Below are 20,068 nucleotides of genomic sequence, written 5' to 3' on the forward strand. Positions count from 1 at the left end.
CGCAGCAGAAAAAGGAGGCTGGAGAGAAGCTGTGATAGCAGCAAAAATAAAAAAATAAAAAGCCAAAGAATTATTACACCTCCTCTGTCCAGCCTCCAGCACAGAAATAAAACCAACAGCTCAGCTTGGCTGACAAGCTGTGAAGAGTCAGATAATCCTGTCCAGCTTATTCTCCACTCAGGGGCAATTTGTTCCTTTTAAACCCCTTAACAGCATTTTGCCAAAGCTCCCATCAGGGAAATTGTGATGTGAGCTGCACAAGTATTTACTCAGCCATCCCCACGCTGCTTCCCAAAGGGCTTATCCTTCCCCCCGCTCCCCCGCCAGCACCCAGCTCAGCCACGAGCAGAGCTGGTGCCCGATATTACTGTTAACACTCGGATTTCACCGGAAGTGTTTTTTTGCAAAGCATTCCCATTAATAGCAAGCCCACGGAGCCCGCAGTACCAAAATACCCCAAAATGAGGCCCGCCGGTGGCTCACGGATGCACTCACCGGGAGTGACACCTAAAAGCACACAGAGGCCCCAGCGAGGATCGAACTCGCGACCCCTGGTTTACAAGACCAGTGCTCTAACCACTGAGCTATGGAGCCGCCGCTCAAGAGCTTCCCCGCCCGTTTCCCATGGTCCGGTACAGACATTCCCCACCGCCACCGCCGAGCCCGGCCGGCCGCACCGCCCTCACACCGCCCTCACACCGCCGAGCCCGGCCGGCCGCACCGCCCTCACACCGCCCTCACACCGCCGAGCCCGGCCGGCCGCACCGCCCTCACACCGCCGAGCCCGGCCGGCCGCACCGCCCTCGCACCGCCGAGCCCGGCCGGCCGCACCGCCCTCACACCGCCCCCGCACCGCCCTCACACCGCCCCCGCACCGCCCTCACACCGCCCTCACACCGCCCTCACGCCGCCAAGCCCGGCCGGCCGCACCGCCCTCAGCCCAGCCGGCCGGGCGCACCGCCCTCACACCGCCCTCGCACCGCCCCCGCACCGCCGGGCCGGCCGCACCGCCCTCACACCGCCCCCGCACCGCCCTCACACCGCCCCCACACCGCCGGGCCGGCCGCACCGCCCTCAGCCCAGCCGGCCGGGCGCACCGCCCTCCCGCAGCCCTCCCTCAGCCCGCCGGGCAGCGGCTCGCCCAGCAGAGCGGCGGCGGGGCCGCCGCCGGGAGGAGCCCGCGGGCCGCTGGCGGCTGCCCCGCCTCGCCCGCCCTCACCGGGCGCGGGGAGCGTCCGGGCCGCAGAGGGGTCCCTGGGAGGTTTGCAAACCGATGGGAAATGCACATCCAGTCAAGCAAGAAAAAAAAGGAAAAAAAAAAAAAGAAACACGAGAGGAGAAATCAGAAGTAGGTGAATGTTTGGAATACAGCCTGATTTTTACACGTCAGGAGTAAAAGTTGTCACGACACAGCTGTATAAGACGGTGCGGGGTGTTTTTTTCCGAAAAGGCTGGGTCTTGGGAAGTTTGAGAAACGCAGCCGAAGGGCAGAGGCGCTGCCCCGGGGCTCTGTAGGCGTCACTTGCTGCGTCACCTCCCCGGGCCGTGCTGAGCGTTAACCTGAGAGAAGGTTTCTAGCTTGTTCTCTCACCTGGCACCTGCACGCCGCCTTCGCGGAGGTTATGGCGTGCCGAGCTAGAAGGTGGCAGCCTCAGCTAATAGCTGGAAGGTGGGAGGGGGCAATGCTGCAGACCCGCTTAGGTGTACGGCACCCAGTGCTGGTGCGGGGCATCGTCGCTCCCAACAGCACGCATTAAAGCAGATGCCTTGCAAAGGGCTTCGGTCACTTGTGGCTGGACTGAACTTTTTTTTTTTTTTTTTAATTGCATGCAGATAAAATTATTTCAATTCCAGTCATATGCCTTTCTGAAAGCAATATTCAGGGCCCTGTTTTGGTTCTGTAGTAGTATCTATTTCTGTGGAATTCAGACTTGGATCAGCAGGTGGGAAGGGGATGCAATGGGAGAGCTCATAAACCTGGCTTGGCTTGGACAAGTCTTACAAAGAATGTGGTACAATGGAAATAAGCCCCAAAGCACACAGCATCAGGGCCTGCAGTACTCTGGGCGCTAGATGTATAAATATGTGATTTCTGCCCAAAGAGTTTTTCTATCAAAGGATTTTCTCACATTAGCCCCCTGATAGTTTGTAATAAATGACAGCAGTAAAATTTGAAATTAAACTCTGAACAATTATTGCTGACTCGTGAAAAACAAAGCTCCACGGGGCAGCTAGATACAGTCAACAAAGCAACAGGGGGCAGGCCCATTTTCTCCGCTGAATGATATTCATTACATGGGTATGAATTCAAATTATTGTGAAAACATTCAGTAAACATATAAGTGTTTAAGTCAGCTCAGAGTTTCCTCTTAATTCTGTATTGACCCTGGAAATAACAAGAAAGTCTAAGCTGTATTTCTAGTCATCATGACAAAGGTATTCTTATGAAAATTACAGGTCTATCTGTTAATCAGGCATTATTTGCTATGTTGTTTCTTGCTAAGGACATGTCTCCTCTGAGATATTATACTTGATAATAAGCTTGGTTGCAGGCTTTTCGATCTTCAAAACTAAGATGACTGCCAGCAGCAGCATTAGTGCTTTTCTAGATGGCAGGGGTCTCAGCAGAAATGTTATAATGGATGTGTAATGCAATGGAAGTTTAAGAAAACAAAGGCATACAGATTATGCATTATCAAGATAATATTGACATGACTCGTTATTACACCTGGAAAACAGAAAAAATCCTATTATCTTTTAAAAGACCTTCCAGTTTTTTCCAGTGTGCCCTTTTTCATGGTCAGCTGAGTTACCACATGCCCATCTGTGAACTTGGGAAAGTCATTGAAATCCCTGCTGGAGGCTATCATGCAAATGCATCAATGCACAAAAAATCCAGAACATAGTTAAGCATTATTAAAAACAACAAAACACCCACCAAAAAATCCCTCTATGGAAACTTGTTCCATATTGCCATACTGTTCCCTTAAACCTCTGGTGTGTTCTTCTGCTACCACGCATCACTGCTAAGGTGTAACAGCCAAGAAAGATTTCAGGAAGGTTTTTAAAATCCTGATGGGAATGGACCTGCAACCCTAGGGCAAGAGTTGCCCCAGATTCCAGCTATAGGACAAAGTAACCCTCTTAGAACAAGAATAATTGTACTGGGTTTAGTATTTAAAACCCTTACACCCTTAAGACAGACAGTCCTCAAGAACAAATGGGCACTTCCACTGATTAAATTAACCTGGGAAAAGCAGACAATTCTGCACTGAAAAAAGCAATACAGAATGTAGTTGGTACTTTCTTCAGAGCTGAGACTAACAAAGACAGGACTGTACAAAACCTCTGTGAGAGATGGCAGCGCAGCTGAGGCGGTTGGCACTTACCTTCTCACTTCAACAGAGACTGACTGCTGGAGTGAAAGATGTTCACCTTCCCTCACACACCAAAAGGAAAATATCAGCTGTGATACTTGAGGAGAGCAAAACTGAAAGTGGCAGCACATATCAGTGGGAAAAGTAAAGCGATTTCTACATTCTTCAAAGGGAGCATTATCAAAAAGATCCACAATGATAATAAAAAATAAATTCCTACTTCTCTTATCATCATCTTAAATGACCGAAAGTAAGGATTTGAAAGCTTGGCTTTTTCTCTCCTTGCTTTCTCTTTATTCTAGGCTCATTTACAGCAATAAGCCAAGATTGACTAGTTTTCATTTGGTCCTGGAAGACATGTGCCAAAACCCCATAGTAGGAATACTGAATCTTGACTGAGCAGTTATTTAGTCAAAAAATGAGTGGCAAGGTCAGAGGTCTCTGAATTCAAGGCAAGAGAATGGACCCAGTTCTCGAAGTGGAGCTAATTGTGCTTTGAAATTTGCATGCGCCTGCACTTTGTTGCGATGTTATCATCACTTTAGGGAATGTACAGATCACTGCTAAAACCCCCTCTGATTACTATGGAAATAAGGATCAACAAATAAACCAGTAAATCATTTGCATTCCTACCAGTACTCTTCTATTCCTCTACACTGCTCTATTTTATCTCTACCCCTCATCTTCAAAACACATTTACAGAGCTGGACCAATATCTACTTGGCAATATTCCTTTAAACGCATATTCTTGTTTCACCTCAGTATTACTGGGTATCCCATCCTTTTCTTTACATATGAAGTCTAAAAATGCTTGTCTAACTTAAGCTACCAAAATCTATTATTGCACTAATCACTCCCTCACTAAGTCTGTACATCAGTGCCTGAGCTAGGAAACCCTCTGTTTCTTCAGTGCATTAATACTGACAAAGCTAGTCCTTCAAATACATTTTTAATAACCTTTTTATATGGTGCAATATCACTGAAAGTTCACTGCATTTATTTTTGTCAGTTCAGAACAGTGGGATTTCATATGAAAGGATTGAAAAGATTTTTCTGTTAGTGCTCTTCATTTTAAGGGCCCCAAAACATAAATGCTGTGAATGTTAATACTCTGGCCTGATGAGTAATCTGGTTCTTCACATACTGCAGTTGGGCTAATGGGAGAAACCAGAAAAGTGGCTTTGTGGATGGGGAGCGCTGCCAAATTGCAGGGATCACCTACCTCTACAGTTGATGATTTCTCTCTCTTTTTTGATTTTTTTCTAATGTCAGTGTACCAGAATAGTGGCATAAGCTGCCTTTCATGTTACCTGACACATCAAAGGCAGGTACTGAGGACCTGCCTCTTTAATGTTTTCCACCTTTTCCAGGCACTGACACTCACGCCTAATGAGTACAACATTCTGCAAAAATAACATCCCCGTGCATGGGAGGCATGCTAGCCTTTATTGTGTCAGAGGCTCCAGCTTAAAGCTTTCAAGCTCTTAGAAGCTTTGAGCCTAGGTCTTGTCACACCTAGCCACATGGTAGGCATGCTCATGCCTCGGACCATGGACCGGTCCTGCTCCTGAGCTCACCAGGTCATGGCATGGGTTAGGACCCATGACGTAAGGCTGTGGGTGGGGGCAGCAGTGCCTGGTAACGTATTCCTCCATTGCATTGCACCCAGCTGCCTCATTCCCACAGCAAACCTCCTGCGCTGGGCAGATGAGGTGCCAAAGCAGAAGGTTCCTGCTGGAGCTGGGCTGCACGTGTCTGAACAATAGGTCTCCTGGCAATGAGGAGACAAAGTTCAAAGGGATGAGTTTGCAGGGTCAGCACATGAGGCTCCAAAGATCCGCCCCAGCCAGTTGCCTAAATTCCCACCAAAGTAAGGGAGGAAAGAGGTCTTAAGTGGCAGGCTGGGTGGTCACATCTCTGAAGCTGTGTGCACTTCAGGAGCCACCAGCAGGGCTGGCACTGACTGGGAGTCTTCCTGGCAGTCTGAGCAGATGAACTGAGGAATAAATTGATTTGCCCTGCACATTTACCACATTGCTTACCGATTTGATCCTTTGGTCAGGGGTGAGGTCCTTGGAAGACGATATGCCTCTGCCGTAAATCAACAGAGGATTTTGACATCATCCAGTGTCTTTCAAGAACACGAAATTCATTTTCCAGCTGTCACTCACAATTAATCTATTTATTCATGCAGAGGGGTAAAATTTAGTTGTCTCACATTACACAGCTATAAAGATCACCTGTGTGTTCACTGTGCCAGTCTGTTTCCCAAGTGAAGAAGGAATTTCCCGAGAGTGGACCAAGACTGCTTCCTGCAAAGGGGCTGCCCCAGTCTCTTTGTTTCCCATCACAATAAAAAAAGGTCCCTTTGCATTTCCCTCTTTTTAATTCTTTCTGTATTCACTACCATTATTATCTTTTCACTAGGAGGGTAGGCCAGGTGGAAGGCTCGCTGGGCAGCTCCATTGTGTGTATGAAATAATACTGTGGCGAATGAAAACACCAAAGCAAGTTTCTTTTCTTAATAGGCAAGCTGATAGGAAACGAGTTCCCTGTGGGACAGAGGCGGGGGGCAGTGGAGTTCATATAAGATTTTCCACACCATTTCGTAGCTATCCAGTTAAGAACAGGCATCAAGCTACAGCAAGGGTCACCAGGTAATTTTCTCTGACACAGAGCGCATGCTGCTCATGCCATTAAACCATGTCAGGGTAATGCAGTGAATATTACACTGACTTTCCAAACTGCATTAACGGTAATGCTTTCTCTCCAAGACTTTAAGGTGATGCCTCTTGGAATAATAGCTGCAGGAGGCTGCTGGGAAATCTGACTGAGTATTAGCGTCTTTGCAAAGGCTCGAATCCTTCAGCCTTCTTGAAGCAGGGAAAAGAAAATCTCCCTGTGAACAAGCACCCTAATATTCATATAAAATACTGTATTAGACATTCAAAAGGGACAAGAATGGGTTATTAAGTGTAATAGAGCACCTCACCAACAACGGAGCAGGACTGGCTTTCCTTAAAAAGGAAAGAAATCAAAACCTTGAGCATTATTTCAGACAATCCTGGCTGTAAAATCAATGCAGGAACCTGCCTCATCTATAATTTTTATTTTGCACAGTGCAATATTATAAGGAGTAGAAGCAACTCACTCTGCCATTCCTATGGAAACATCACTGGGCATTACTGGAAGACCAGGAAGGCACGACAGTCTCTTTGAGAGCCCTGAGAGCAAAAGCCCATTTCAGTTTATATGGCATTTCAATGTAGTCAGTATATTTTATCGCAAGCCATATCTTATCTCCAAATTCCTGAGTTATTTTCACTATTTAGTGGGGGGGATTATCACATCTTCCACTCCTTTGTTTGATTTCAGCTGAATCCCCTGGAAAGTAGTACATCACTCTCCTCTACCCTCATTTTATGTTGACATCCTCCTGTGAAAAATGGCAGGTGTGATGGGCAGATTTTGCTTGCTTACGCAAGACTTCTTTTTATAGTGTAATAAAAATTCTTCTTGTTTCCCATCCGCACTGCTTTTAGGTGGCTAATTTAGAGTCCTGAGGCTATTCTAGTTGAAGCCTAGGAGCTCTATATCCCAGTAACAGGCTCTGTACCAATAGCACCATACCCTCCTGCTAAAACATCTCAGTTTTGGTTGGGAAAAGAATTCAGGTGTTCACTTGGGCCATTTGTTGAAACTTCAGGCAGTCTCCTGCTCCTGCTTGCTTACTGCCAGTATTGCCAATAGCAACCTCTACTGTAAATTAAAACTCTACGAACTCACTTCACATAGGCTCTGAGAGTGATGACTTCATCATCCCCAAGTCGAGCTGCATCTGAACCTCAACCTGACAGTCAATACTTGTGCACCATGTGACCAGGAACCCCAGCCCTATATTCATGAGCCACTGAGAGGTGTAGAGGCCAGGGCCAAGCCCAAACGGTCTGTGTGCGCCGCCACAGTCCAGCCTCAGTGGTCTGGAGTTGACGCCAACGTGAAGTCTGCAGAAGGAAACAGGTAGCATTTTTTTCTCTGTTCTTAGAAACGAGACATATGGTCCCAGCATTTTCTTGATTACAGTGAAGAGTTTGTAAATTTCAGTAGTTTTCCAGCTAGAATTTTTTCCAACAGAAATCACATTTTTGGGTATCTAGTTATGATAGTGAAAAAGAAAGGTTCTAAGCCAGAAATTAATTGATACGGAAATATGTGGATTTTTAATTAAAGCAAAGGAGTTTGCAAATAACTAGTCCAGCTTCTGAAGTAGACAGATTTAATTTTCCAAATATGGGTGGAGAGTTGCTTTTAAAATTGGCACCTGCCCATGCCAGCATGATTTTCTTATTGCTAACTTATATTTTTAAAACATGCTCTCATTATACCATTTGTCTGGTTTATATCACAGTGGTACTACTGAACCTTGAAATGTAACTCTTTGGGGGCACTTAGCAGTGTTATGCTGGTGCTTTTCATATATTATGCTGCTATTATTATTTATTTACACAAATAGCAAAAAGAACTCTGCATTAATATCACGATGACTCCATTCTTCTGGAAGAATACCTGACAAAAGTCATCATCACAGCTCCTGGCAGCATCTTCAGTGTGAGTTATTAAGGACTATTCTGTCAAAAAGCCAAGTTTCTTGTTTTGAAAAAAGCCCAAAGAATTCATTTAAAATTACAGAATAAAGTGTCTTGGAGGAGCTATTAAGCATTGTACAGTAAATAAAATCAGTCTGGTTTTAATATAGTAAATACCATTGGCTGAAAGTCCTATTTTAGAACACATTTATTATAAGAAACTACTTAGATAATGAAAGCAAAGAAAATCTAATTTAATTTTCATCATTTATGCAGTTTGTTTGCTTTTTTTCATTTAATTCTACTTGGATAATGAAAACAGACCACTTTTTCCCCTTGGCAATATCATTTTTCTGGTTGTCAGGCACTTGCCAAGGCTGCAGTGATTGGGTTTCAGACACCTCAGGGGAGGTGGTTAAGCCCTGTTTTCAGTGGAGGAGTAAGCAGGGGAATTCTTGAAAACATGTATGTGTAACTTGGTCAGATCCGAGCCTGCCCGTGGCCACATTGGTGACAGTCAGCCAAACTGCACATACCAGCCTGTGCTGCAAAGGTTTGGGTCACACATTCCAACCCTCAAAAATCAGTGCAAGTCCCACCAGAAAGTGCGCCCGTAAGCCATTCCCTCCCCACCCTCACATCCAGGAGCCAGCACTTGGGTTTGGTTTGGTTCCAGGAGCACCTGGGTTTTGCTCAGGTTCCAGACTTATGCAGGACACAGGGAGCTGAACTGCCACTTTGGGTCCCAACGAGAGAGGCTCAGCTGGTTCATCTCAGTGACTGGTTCTACCTGTGTAACATCATGAGCAGAACTTGGCATAAGTGAAGTCACATCTGAAGAATGAGAAGTGATCCACAGCTGTAAGGAGTTTCTCAAAGGTGTTTTAAGACCTAACTCCAAGCAGTGGAATGCAGACCACTGCCAGAAGTTAGGAGTCTACTTACCTGTGTCAATCTGGGCAGTAATTCTTGGAGGACAGTTAAGTGCATGCCTCTTGTTTTTACTGTTTCTGTTAACTGGAGTAAAGTCCAGATCCAAAGATTCCTGTCCTTCAGAGAAACACGGCTACAGACTTTATCTCACTAATGGGCTGAAGCTGGATCCAACATCCCTGAGTTTCAGAAAGGTCTGGATTTCAATTGTGTGTTTTCAGTACCGTCTCATCTTTTACTGTGAATCCCTGATATCTTCCAGTGGGATAAAAATCCAACTCCGTAGAACCTGTTTTCAGGTCCTACAATTGTTGAGTACAGGAATATGAGGGATTACACCTAAGATGATCTTTGAGTTTACAATCCTTTCTCTTGAAGTTGTTAAGACTGTAACAGGGAGATTTTGTTACAGTTTAGTATTAAACAACCTCATTCAGCTAAGGCTGAATATAAGAACCTGATTTCTTGCAAATTCTTATACACTAGGGGGTGCAAACATCCTTTTAATGAGTCCAGAAATATATGGTCCTACCGGTACCAGCAAGGAAAGTACCTGATCCTGCACTAAAGCTTGCGTGGAAAATACCTGATTTTTTAAGTCATGTTTGGCTCATACAAATGAATAAATAAGAGCACTGCTTTCAGTAACAGCTTTTTGATGTTTTCTGGGTTTATATATGGAGCAGAGAAGATGCTAACGTAGGAGTTACGTAAGAGGAGAAGTCAGACCGAGCCTACTTTGCATGCCATTGCCTGCAGCTTTCTTATGTCCTGTGGTGACTCAGACATTGCTGTAAGCTTCACAGAGGGATGGTCTCAACTTTTTACCCCCACATTTTTGTATCATTGTGTGACGAGCTAGTCTTCTGACTCAGGCACTGGCTGAAGTCCTTATTTCAAAGCACTTATTTGACTGTTGTTATGTTAAGACCTGGCTCCTGCGAGTCATGCCGTGAGGCACAGTGGCTGAGCAAGGCAATGTTGTTTCACCTGCATGGGATCCATCTGACAAAGTGTTGATTTTCTCAGCTTGTTCTAACAGAGCATTTAAGCACTTACCTAACAGGGAGCGGTAGTGGTTCGGCTGAACGTGACGGGATTGCTTACATGCGTAAGTGTTAATCATATGTTTATACACCCGTAAAAGCAATGGAGCGGTGTTGGGTACAAGCACAGAATTCCAGCTGCAGCAGCGGTAAGCTTTCAGTCCCTCTGCTTATGCATCATTACTTACTCATGCATCTTTACTTACTCGCAGATAAGGACCAGAGCATCTGAAGAGATATCATCCTCTGATGATAATGCATTCTCCTTTTAGGTCACAGAAATCATTCTACAGCTACAAAGAAATGCTTATGAATGCAGGATCCTCTTGTGCAACATTTCTTCCCTTGCATTTATTCATCTGCCCATTTCTTATCTATTATGCCATTGGTAAGGCATGATTGGAGGCAGAAAGTCCCTTCTCCTAAATCATGTACACAAATGACTAAAATCTGAACTCATAAATTAAGGTTGGAAAAAAACCCCGTGGTTTAATACACTTAGGCTTTTACATCTGTCTTGCTGAGATTCCATTTTTCCAAATGTATAGGAGTTTTGCAGATGTCTTTGCATCTCAGACACAAATGTCATCTTGTGATTTATGGAACCCTACCTAAATACCTCAAACTTTCTGCCTGAAACTTGGTACCATTCATACCATCAGCTTTTATTTCTGCAGAGTGTTTCATATTACCTCCTTTTTCCTGTATTGCCTTCTATGTCACTTCATCACTACATCAAAACAAAACAAGTAGATTAAAGCAGTTTAATGCCTTATGGTTAAATATTTCTTTCTAAGGGAGGGCAGACCATTCAGAACACCATTAAGACAGAATTCCGACTGAATCTGGTGCAGCCATAAACTATCTTAAATGAATGTTAATAGAGAAGGACAATTATTGTTGACTTCAGAATGCAAACAAGAACTTCAGACACTGATTCCTATCAGCCCATTAGAGCTTGCTGAATTCTGCACACTGTTTTAACAGTTGCTTAGCAATGGCAAATAAGCTGTTCTGTCTCTTATCACTAGAGGTATAGTTAGAACAATGCCTATTATTGAACTGAATAGGTATGAAATTAGTTTATATTGTTCCTCTTTTTGAGATGGCACTTAGCAGGAAAGTGAGTTGTTTAGGCTGCAGGCAGAAGCAGTGATATTTTTCCTGGAGCTATCTATGGAGATAAAATGAAACTGAGGCTTTGCTGTGACTGTTTATCTGAAAGCATCATCAAAAAAACTTTGCCTGTGTGTGTTTGTGTGTACAGGAAGAAAGAGGTTCTCCTTCAAATGTCTTCTTTGAGTGAATTTCCAGGGATGTGACAACACTAATGACTAGAGCCTATTTAAAAAAAAAAAAAAAAAAACAACAAAAAACAGCAATACTGCACTGTGATGCCACCTCCTCCCTCCTTCCTCCACGGGGACCTATGATGGAGCTCTTATCTGGGGAAACATACTGGAGATTCACCCACCAAAGCCAAGATCCAGAAGGACAGTTACTTAGGCTCCTGTCATTTACTGTTGCAACTCCTATCTTTTAAGTGTGCACCTTCTGAAATGGAGTCCACACAGCTGCAGGATTCAACATCTGCAGCAACAGTCGCCACAATAAGGAATGCTTGGCAGAGCAGTGTGGTTTAATTCCTGGCTCTGCAAGATCTTAATTATGTCTTTCTAGTTAGGATTTACACTCACAGCTCCTGCCTCCCACAGCAGTACCCCAATAACATGGCTGTAGACTACTTTGAGGTAGATGCTTTACGAGTCAAACTGAGCTTAGATAAGGGCTGCACGCCCAAGAAAACATTTCAGATTTGAGGCCAGCTTGTTGTCCTCCAAGTCTGGTGCAATAAAGTATGAGTTATTTTAGGTACAGTTGAGTAATTTCAACAGAAAAATTGAAGAATGCTTCTACTTTGCAATAGACTAGTTTTCTAGCTGGTACTTTGGGGCAGTGAAAGGTTTGGGTTTGAATATCTCAGGCTGAGGAAATAAGTTAACTTGCACCTTTTTGGATTCTCTAACAGAGAGAAATACTAAGCTACTGCAGAGATAACACACCACTGCTTACTCTTTCTCCAACTACATTTTATAGAAAACAGGAGCAGCTGCCGTTGGATTCGCATAGCTGATCCATACAGCTGGTCCTCAGGTTGCTTACCAGGTTTAACCAGGACAGACTAACAAAGGAATCCCTGTTTCTGAAACCTGAGTGTAACACTCTGTGTTTGTGATCTTATGTACCTGGTTTCTGAAGCCTTTCAGTACTGAAGGACTTCTGTGCACAGGCAGAAGCGGAAATTAGGTACCTTTGAAATGTCATGCACAGGTTGGAGCAAGGTGCTTTGGGTTCCTAGCACTCCACTGGCAACACTGCAAGGAGACCAGCCAGCAAAGGGGCTCTGAAGTTGTTGGGTGCAGACGTACATGGGAAGATAGGGCATGTTCCAGCTGAATTTAAGCAGCAGCTGAATACGGATTTTGAATTATGGGATCACAGAATGTTTGATGTTTGAAGGGACATCTTGATATCATCTAGTCCGGCCCTCCACTCAAGCACGGTCACCTGGAGCTAGCTGCCCAGGACCGCGTCCAGTTGGGTTTTGAATACCTCCATAGGTGAAGATTCATAACCTCTTTGGGCAGCCTGTGCCAGTGTTTGACCAACCTCATAGTAAAAAAGAAGTCTTTTTGTGTTCAGTTTGAATGGCGTGTTGTTTAACTTGTGCCCATTGTCTCTTGTCCCGTCACTGGACACTCCTGAGAAGAGTCTGGCTCCCTTGTCTTCATTCCTTCCCATCAGGTATTTATATGCACTTCATATGCCTTCTCTTCTCCAGGCTTAACAGTCCCAGCTGTCCCAGCCTCTCCTTGATTCTGTAAGTCAGCAAATACAAGAACCCTCCAAAACTAAATTTGTAGTTTGAGAAAGCAGGCATTCTTTATTGTGGCACCGGGCACACAGGGGATCACTCCACCTAGCGTGCGCAGAGTTGCTCTACTACAGGGGTTATATGCAATCAAAATATACATATCACTGAATTTCTAGAAAGTAATTACCATATTCATACTATTCTTGGAACTCATTAATATATGCAAGTGTCCTTAACGCAGGAACATTCATGTTCATTGGTGGTCTTCCAGGGTCTTCTGGTGGTTGTTGATAGTCTTCCTCACTGTGTCCACTGGTTGAACTCAGTCTCTGGGCATGCTCAGTTTGTTTTTGGCTTGGTTACACAATTCTTACTGATATTAAACTTGCTTATTCCAGTGCATTTCCCTTATTTATTCTACTCAAGGATACAGTGTCTCCAGACTCCTTTCTATCTAATCATGGATAGCAAGTTCTAAGACTATCTTATTAGTGAAGTATTCTAAGTATTAAAAAACTTTGTTATTGTGCTCCAATTAGAGGGGCCCGTATGTTATTTTGAAGCCGTCATCAGATATCATCCTCATATGAAGGGTGCTCCTTAGCCATCTTCACAGCCCTTGGCTGGACTCCCTCTGGTAAGTCCATGTCCATATTGTACAGGGGAGCTCAGAACCGTACATAATTCTGATGCAGAACAGGCAACTCTAGTTCCCCTCTGGATCTGAGCCTTTGTCTTCACACTCATTTACCTTTTCAGTCCTCAGGCCTTTGGTACAGCTTCCAACAAGCACACAAATTGTAGCAGTCCTGTTTTATGGTTTGCACACCTTTTCATCAGAAGTAGGTTTGAAGCTATCATCAGGTTCACTATGCCTGATTCACCCATAGATTCACTCACAGGGTCACCCACAACCTGAGAATGATTTAGGGATTCTTGTGATGCAAATCACTCTCATGTTCTGTGAAAGGAGCTTTGTTATGAACCTCAGTGCCTTCTAAAAGATGTCAAATGCTCCCTATTTCATTAATAATCCATGTAACTCTTCATGGAAAAAAAGCATATTCATTTTTTGCTACTGGGTTCTTGAAATGCCTACAGTATTAATCAGTCATTTATACTGATTCAAATTAGCCCAGTTAATATTTTTACTAATAATTTGATTGCAATAACCAGACGCAGCAAGAGCAGTTTAACCTGAGCTTAAAGCTGGAGTCACAGATGAAAGGTTCGATCACTCATTCTTACCTGAATTCCTGCCCTGCAGCTAAATAACTACTTTCAGATAACTAAATGAAAAAATTAAATTCTCAAGTAGAAATATAAAATAGAGTGGAACTACAAAATTTCCCATTAAAGGTATAAAGGACTCCTCATGGGAGAACCACAGCCAGGAAGGTGGGCAGGCTGAAAAATGGCTTTGGCTGCCCAGTCACCAAGCAATCAGGTACTAGAGGGAGCAGTCCAGGGCCAGGCAACAGCGGAGCCATCTCCCCACTTCTCTGAGTGTTGATGAGGTCCTGGAAGCAGGGCTGCCTGTCAGGTTTACGTGGGGGGGTCCCAGGAACTTGGGACACCAGTGGGGTTGCTAGGGGATATGAAAGCTGGGCTGGCCAGAAATAAGCTATGGTCTTGGTGGAGGGCGAGAAAGGATGGAGCGCCTGCCAGTCTGACCTTCTTGAAACAAGAACACTGTAAGCCCAGCTTGATGCAGAAACGCTCAGCTGATCCATACACAGTTTCAGTGGTATTAACATGCTTCCCAAACTTCTACAGTGCAGGTTTGCACAGCCTGCAGTCAGAAAAATAACGAGAACTGAAATGATCAGGAGAACAGCCAACAAAGTATTTAAAAATAAATGCTTTAGCAAAGTAGATAAACAAGATTGTCCTGATCCTATTTAAATAAATAACAAACTTTTTCCTTTTGTTTTGTTTTTTTTTTTTTTTTTTAAAAAGAATGCAGCTGCAGAAATCCCAGTGTACCACAGTATTTGTCATGGTGCGCTGCAGAAGCCAGGTGGCGCTAGCCCAGATTTGATGCTGGTTATAAATATAATTAGTAAAAAAGCCAGTGCCAGCAGTCCAATATTAATGAGAAACTCTATAAGAACAAATCTCTGGAACAAGATAGAAAAACACAACAGATTTTTTTTTTTTTGAGGTGTGCACAGGGTTAGAAATTGTAGTTCACTGGTTCTAACACCATGACTGCAGAGACACTTGGGCAGACACAGTCCTTGCCACATAGTACGTACAGGCTACACTTTGAAAACACTGAAACGGAACATGAAACCCTATCGCAAACCCTTATTTGCAATTGCCTCAAAACAGCTCTCAGAAGGGCGAGGCAGAGGTGGCATGTCCAACTGATGTGAAAGGGCTCAAAGAGGTCTCAAAATGAGATGTGGGCTTCCTAGTGCTGAAGAGTGATGGGGTAGATAGTATTTGTGATGGATTAAATAAAAAGACAATATTTCAGGGTGTTTGAGCATGATCATAACTAATCATTGGGGGCTTGATCCACCACATAATCCTGTGCCTTGAGTAATGCCAAGGAAGTCACCTAAGGCTATAAATGAATCTGTCCCTAAACGCCAACAGATGCTCCAACTCCACCTTTTGCCTTCTGTTCCGAAAATTCTTCACCAACACTGTAATCTCACTAATACTCACCCTTGAGGCTTGCAAACTAGATTATGGCTTTAAAATACCAGGCTTGCTGGTATCTCTCTCAAATCCTACACCATCTCTGTTGTTGTCTCACTTCCCTGAAGAGATTAACAACATTTCCAAGGTTTCAAGTATAGATATTTCTTTCCAGAGCTGTCTGCTTTGCCTAGCATGAGCAATGTTGTTTTCATTTAAATAGCTCTACCCACATCACTCTGTTTTTAAAGCTATGACAATTGTTGTCATACCACAACCGTCTAATGGCAGGATCTAGGGTTCTGGGCCTAAGCTGTCATCTACTGCAACCCAACTGAAGATTTTGATGAGGTTCCCTCACTTACAGCAGCCAAGTCTCTGGAACATGGAAATTGTGTGTCTCAAATCCAGTGTAGGATCTTATTTATATTCAAGTATATTCAATATAGGAAACAGAATTTTAAAAGAAACAAAACAGAAAACCAAGCATGGAGACCTGCCCATACAGAAGACAGTAACAATTTTGCACCCAATTTTCCTGGGCTGGGGTTTGACACTGAGGGTTTTGCTGCTTACTTTCACCTCTAATATTGTCTGCTAATGTTTCACATTTTACAGTAGCTTTTTTGTATTATTTCAAATATTACCTTCTGTTTCATAAGCTCTTAAACAGAAATTTCTGAAGGAAGAGGGTTTGCATCACCCACCAGCACGGAGTGAATAGGAATCTCATGCAACTTTCAACAGAGAATCAGCTCCAAGGGTTCACAATATTTTTGCCATTGAGTAGCTCTAGGCTGCGATTCTGTCCTCTGCTTTTCCATCTCCTGCGTTATGCTACTGCTGGCTGCTGGAATTTGAGATAAAAAAAAACCCACACAGGAAAAAAGCTGTCTGTATGCAAACTACTGTCAATTCCACAAACAGATCTTTTTCTCCTTTAATGTGTTATGTATAGTTCTCTCAGGTGTTAATTAAAACAGCAGCATGAGCTTCCAGTAAGTTTTGTGGGATTTTAAAGATTTTTTTTTAAAGATGAGGGTGTCACTTTGAATCAGTCCTGCTATTACAATGCGCTGTTAGCAGGAGCTTTCTTCCTTACCTCATTATGAGAGAAATATTACCCACAACATACTTTGCAGTTTGAGTTCCTATCGGAAGGCAAAAGTGAACACCAAAATTTCCTAACATCTAAGCACCACATATACTGTGATTACAAGCTATATTACTGTTTCCCATGCTCTGGCATCTAAGCTTGGCCTTATCCAACTTCCCCATCAATCACTGCCCACTTCTCTTTGGTATCATGTCATCATATTTCCATAATCATTAATCATGTTACCCAATAAATCCTTGAGCAATTATTTAAACTGCTCTCTTAACAGCTGTCCACTTCACATATTACCACCTTGGCTGTTCATTTACCAGCATGTCTTTGATCTGGGAACTGTTCAATCAGATCAATAGCATGTAAGGAAAATGCAAATGGTTTGAAACAAGAGAAATTCTTTCATGTGGAATATTCATGTTTGGAACAAGACTTTCAACTTGGCAGTCAAATCTTTTCTTTATAGCGATAAAGTTCTTTATACAGATTTAACAAATTACAGCTAGGTAATGGCAAAGCATATTGCATTTAGCAGCCGAGTAAGTGGTGGGTGTGAGGAGGAGTTGGAGGCTCCCAGTCACATATGCACTGGTAAACCCCCTCCTTCCCTGTGACCCAGGAGACGAGATGCCAGACTTTTCCCTGTGGGAGACAGATGTAGCAAGAGACAAAGGCCTTTTGCACATTCGGGTCTGTGGGAAACTGCCACATTTATCCCTGTGCTTTCCCAGCGGTCTCAGACGCTGGCATCTCCATCCCCTTGCAGGTCCTGGTCCACCCTGTAGACTCTTTCCCATCAAGCTCTCCTGCTCCCTTTCCCACCCTTTTCTGCTCTCCTGTGCATTGCTGTCACAGGACCACTGACTCTGGGAGCTCATTTTTGTTGGTCTGGTTTTGATGATAGCGTTTGTCATGTGTGAGGACCTCCTTGGCTTCAGGCAGAGGTACAGCTCCCATCTGTCTGTCAAGAAGATGCATGAGGAATAGGCAAGATCACTAGATACAGCTATCTGCTGTGACTAAATGCCAAATGCAGGTATAAATTGTAGTGCACTTGGAAAACTGATTAATTAAAAAAACCGTAACGCCACGGACAAATGCTCAAGTTTCAAATGTTACCTCATCAGCATCATCTTACTCTTCCTAGACTGAGGGCAGATTATAATCAAGTATTTTTCAGCCTCCTCTAGCGAATCTCTCTTAAGCAAGAATACTTTTTCTGCAGCCATTTTCCAATGGTACCAACTCTCTAGTCACAATTTACCATGGTGTTGTATATATTTCCCCCTAAAGAAGACAAAAAGGCAGGCAGAAAAAGTAATATACGTCTTTAAAAATTATTATATACCATGCTTTGTTTGTTGAAGTGAAGACTGTGCGATAAACGGTGCTGCATGGCTGCGTGCAGTTCATCATTTTACCACAAACCTGAACAGCTAACATTTGTATTGCAATACCACCCCCAGGCCTCCAGTGGGGCAGACCCCTTTGCTAAATGCCATACACATATAATGAGTGACAGGCCATTTCTCAAAGACCTTATGAGCTCGAGACAAGAGATTCCTGCTAATCAAAGATGACTCCTTTCTCCAGATGGATGAACAGCGCATTTTGTGTCAGTGACACCTGTAGCCACAGATAGGCTGGGGGGAGGTGGGAGGAAGATAATTTTTAGGAAGACAATTTTTATGAAGCTGCAGGTAGAGGCTGAAGAAAGAAGTCTGCCTTCATGAGAGACAGAAAGGACACAGTGGCAAGCACTGGAAGAATCTGAAAATATCCAAGAGCAATCTTCCTGTGGTACTTGTGGAGTACAGACTTCTGCAGTACAGAAGTATGGTTTTACTGGCCTTCATTCAGGATAACTTATTTGCTTGTCTTTGCCACTTATCAATAATTTAGTCCCCAAGTTCCTGCTGATAAATAAATGACATATATAGAGAGGTACAGGATCAGATACAGAACATATGAACAGGTGTTTACATTCTTTTGATGTAAATAGTTACTAGAATGTGATAAATTATGCAAGAGTTGTGAAAATATATCTGTGTAACACCTGCATTGACTAGTTAACATAAGGATATAATACTTGACCTCAGCTTCAAGATTTTATTTTAAAAGGTTGGCCAGATCTGATACAATTTGGTACTTTCCTTTTGACAAGGTACATCGTAACCTACTCTGGAAAGAATGGAAGAATTTTGAAGACTGTCAACATCTCCTTGTTACACATAATTTATATAGCCAGTTGAAATCCAGGCCACCTTCCATTCAAGGTAATGTGAACACTGTCACTGAGTTACTGAATGGGTAATATAACCTCCAAACAGAATGTTACAGAATGGTTAAGCAAGTGACAGAAACAAATAAGTGAGCTGAAAATTGACTAGTATAATTGGACAGTCCTTTGGGGGATATACTTTAGATTTTCTGTTACTTACACCTTGAAGTACAACTCTGTGCTGAGAAAACCATCCCTATTCCAAGGGTTTTGCTCTTAAAACACACACACGAAATTTGTAGCCAAAAGAAGATGCACGCATTATAACAGCAGGTTATGTCATGAGCTGGCATAATAAATGGCATAGTTCCTTTGGCTTTGGCAGCTTCCATGACTTCATGTGAGCAACCAGAATTTCTGCCACCAAGATACTGTCGTTGCATGTTTGTGAACAGTACTGGGGACAGCCAGGTTATGAGATCTGATAACAAACAATAATGTGAAATTTTGGAGAAAGAAGCTGGCTGACCACAAGTGGGGAGCCATTTAGGTGTTTAAACAGGGGTGTCTCATGCCACTTTAAGATCCTTTAGGATTTCATAAGATGATGGCCAAGATGACTTGGGTCATCTATATCCTTTTCAAGATAATGTAAAGGAAGGACAGGTGATACCTCTTAGTTCATCTGACTACAATAGCGCTCAATAGCTGCTTCTAGGAACCCAAAACCCGCTGCTGACCTCCTATGCAGAAGAAAGAAAAATGTTTCTAAGTGCTAAGAAGCAGCAGCTCAGCAAAAGCATGCAAACATGAGAGGTGGAAATTATATATAGGAGGAATATTTAAGTTGACATAACAAAGATTGGGAGCAGGAGGAAATAAGAGAGGTGGCTTGGGGGAGGAAGGAATAGCAGGGACCAGATGTTCCTTTTGTGGTATGTATAATACTACTGCTATAAAATCTGCTTCAGAGAGGGACATGGCCTGGCACGGACAGGGAGCTGCTTCTATTGCTGCTGCTGCTAGCAGTGGCTAGCAAATCAAGTGTGGTACGGGGGCATAGTACAAGGAAATGAAGCAGCGGCAGGGAATGAGATATGGCTGGAGAATGAGAAATAAGAGGTTTAAGTTCATCCCATTTTGGCAGATTGCAGTGGGAGCACGGTGTTTTCTGATGATATGAACCAGTACTCAACAATCATGCCTGATGGACACCAGCCCGTGCTCCTGAGGAACAAACCGGCCTGACCTTCCCCTGTGTTTATTGCTACGA

At 43.5% G+C, this 20,068-nt stretch overlaps 1 non-coding gene across 1 annotated transcript; it reads right to left on the reverse strand.

The window, feature by feature from the left end:
- Nucleotides 1-521: 521 nt before the first annotated feature.
- On the reverse strand, nucleotides 522-594 carry TRNAT-UGU (transfer RNA threonine (anticodon UGU)). The gene has a single exon. It is a non-coding gene; the product is annotated as a tRNA-Thr (tRNA).
- Between the last annotated feature and the right edge of the window lie 19,474 nt (nucleotides 595-20,068).

The sequence above is a fragment of the Phalacrocorax carbo genome, chromosome 9 (genome assembly GCF_963921805.1).
Source record: "Phalacrocorax carbo chromosome 9, bPhaCar2.1, whole genome shotgun sequence".
Classification (NCBI taxonomy): domain Eukaryota; kingdom Metazoa; phylum Chordata; class Aves; order Suliformes; family Phalacrocoracidae; genus Phalacrocorax; species Phalacrocorax carbo.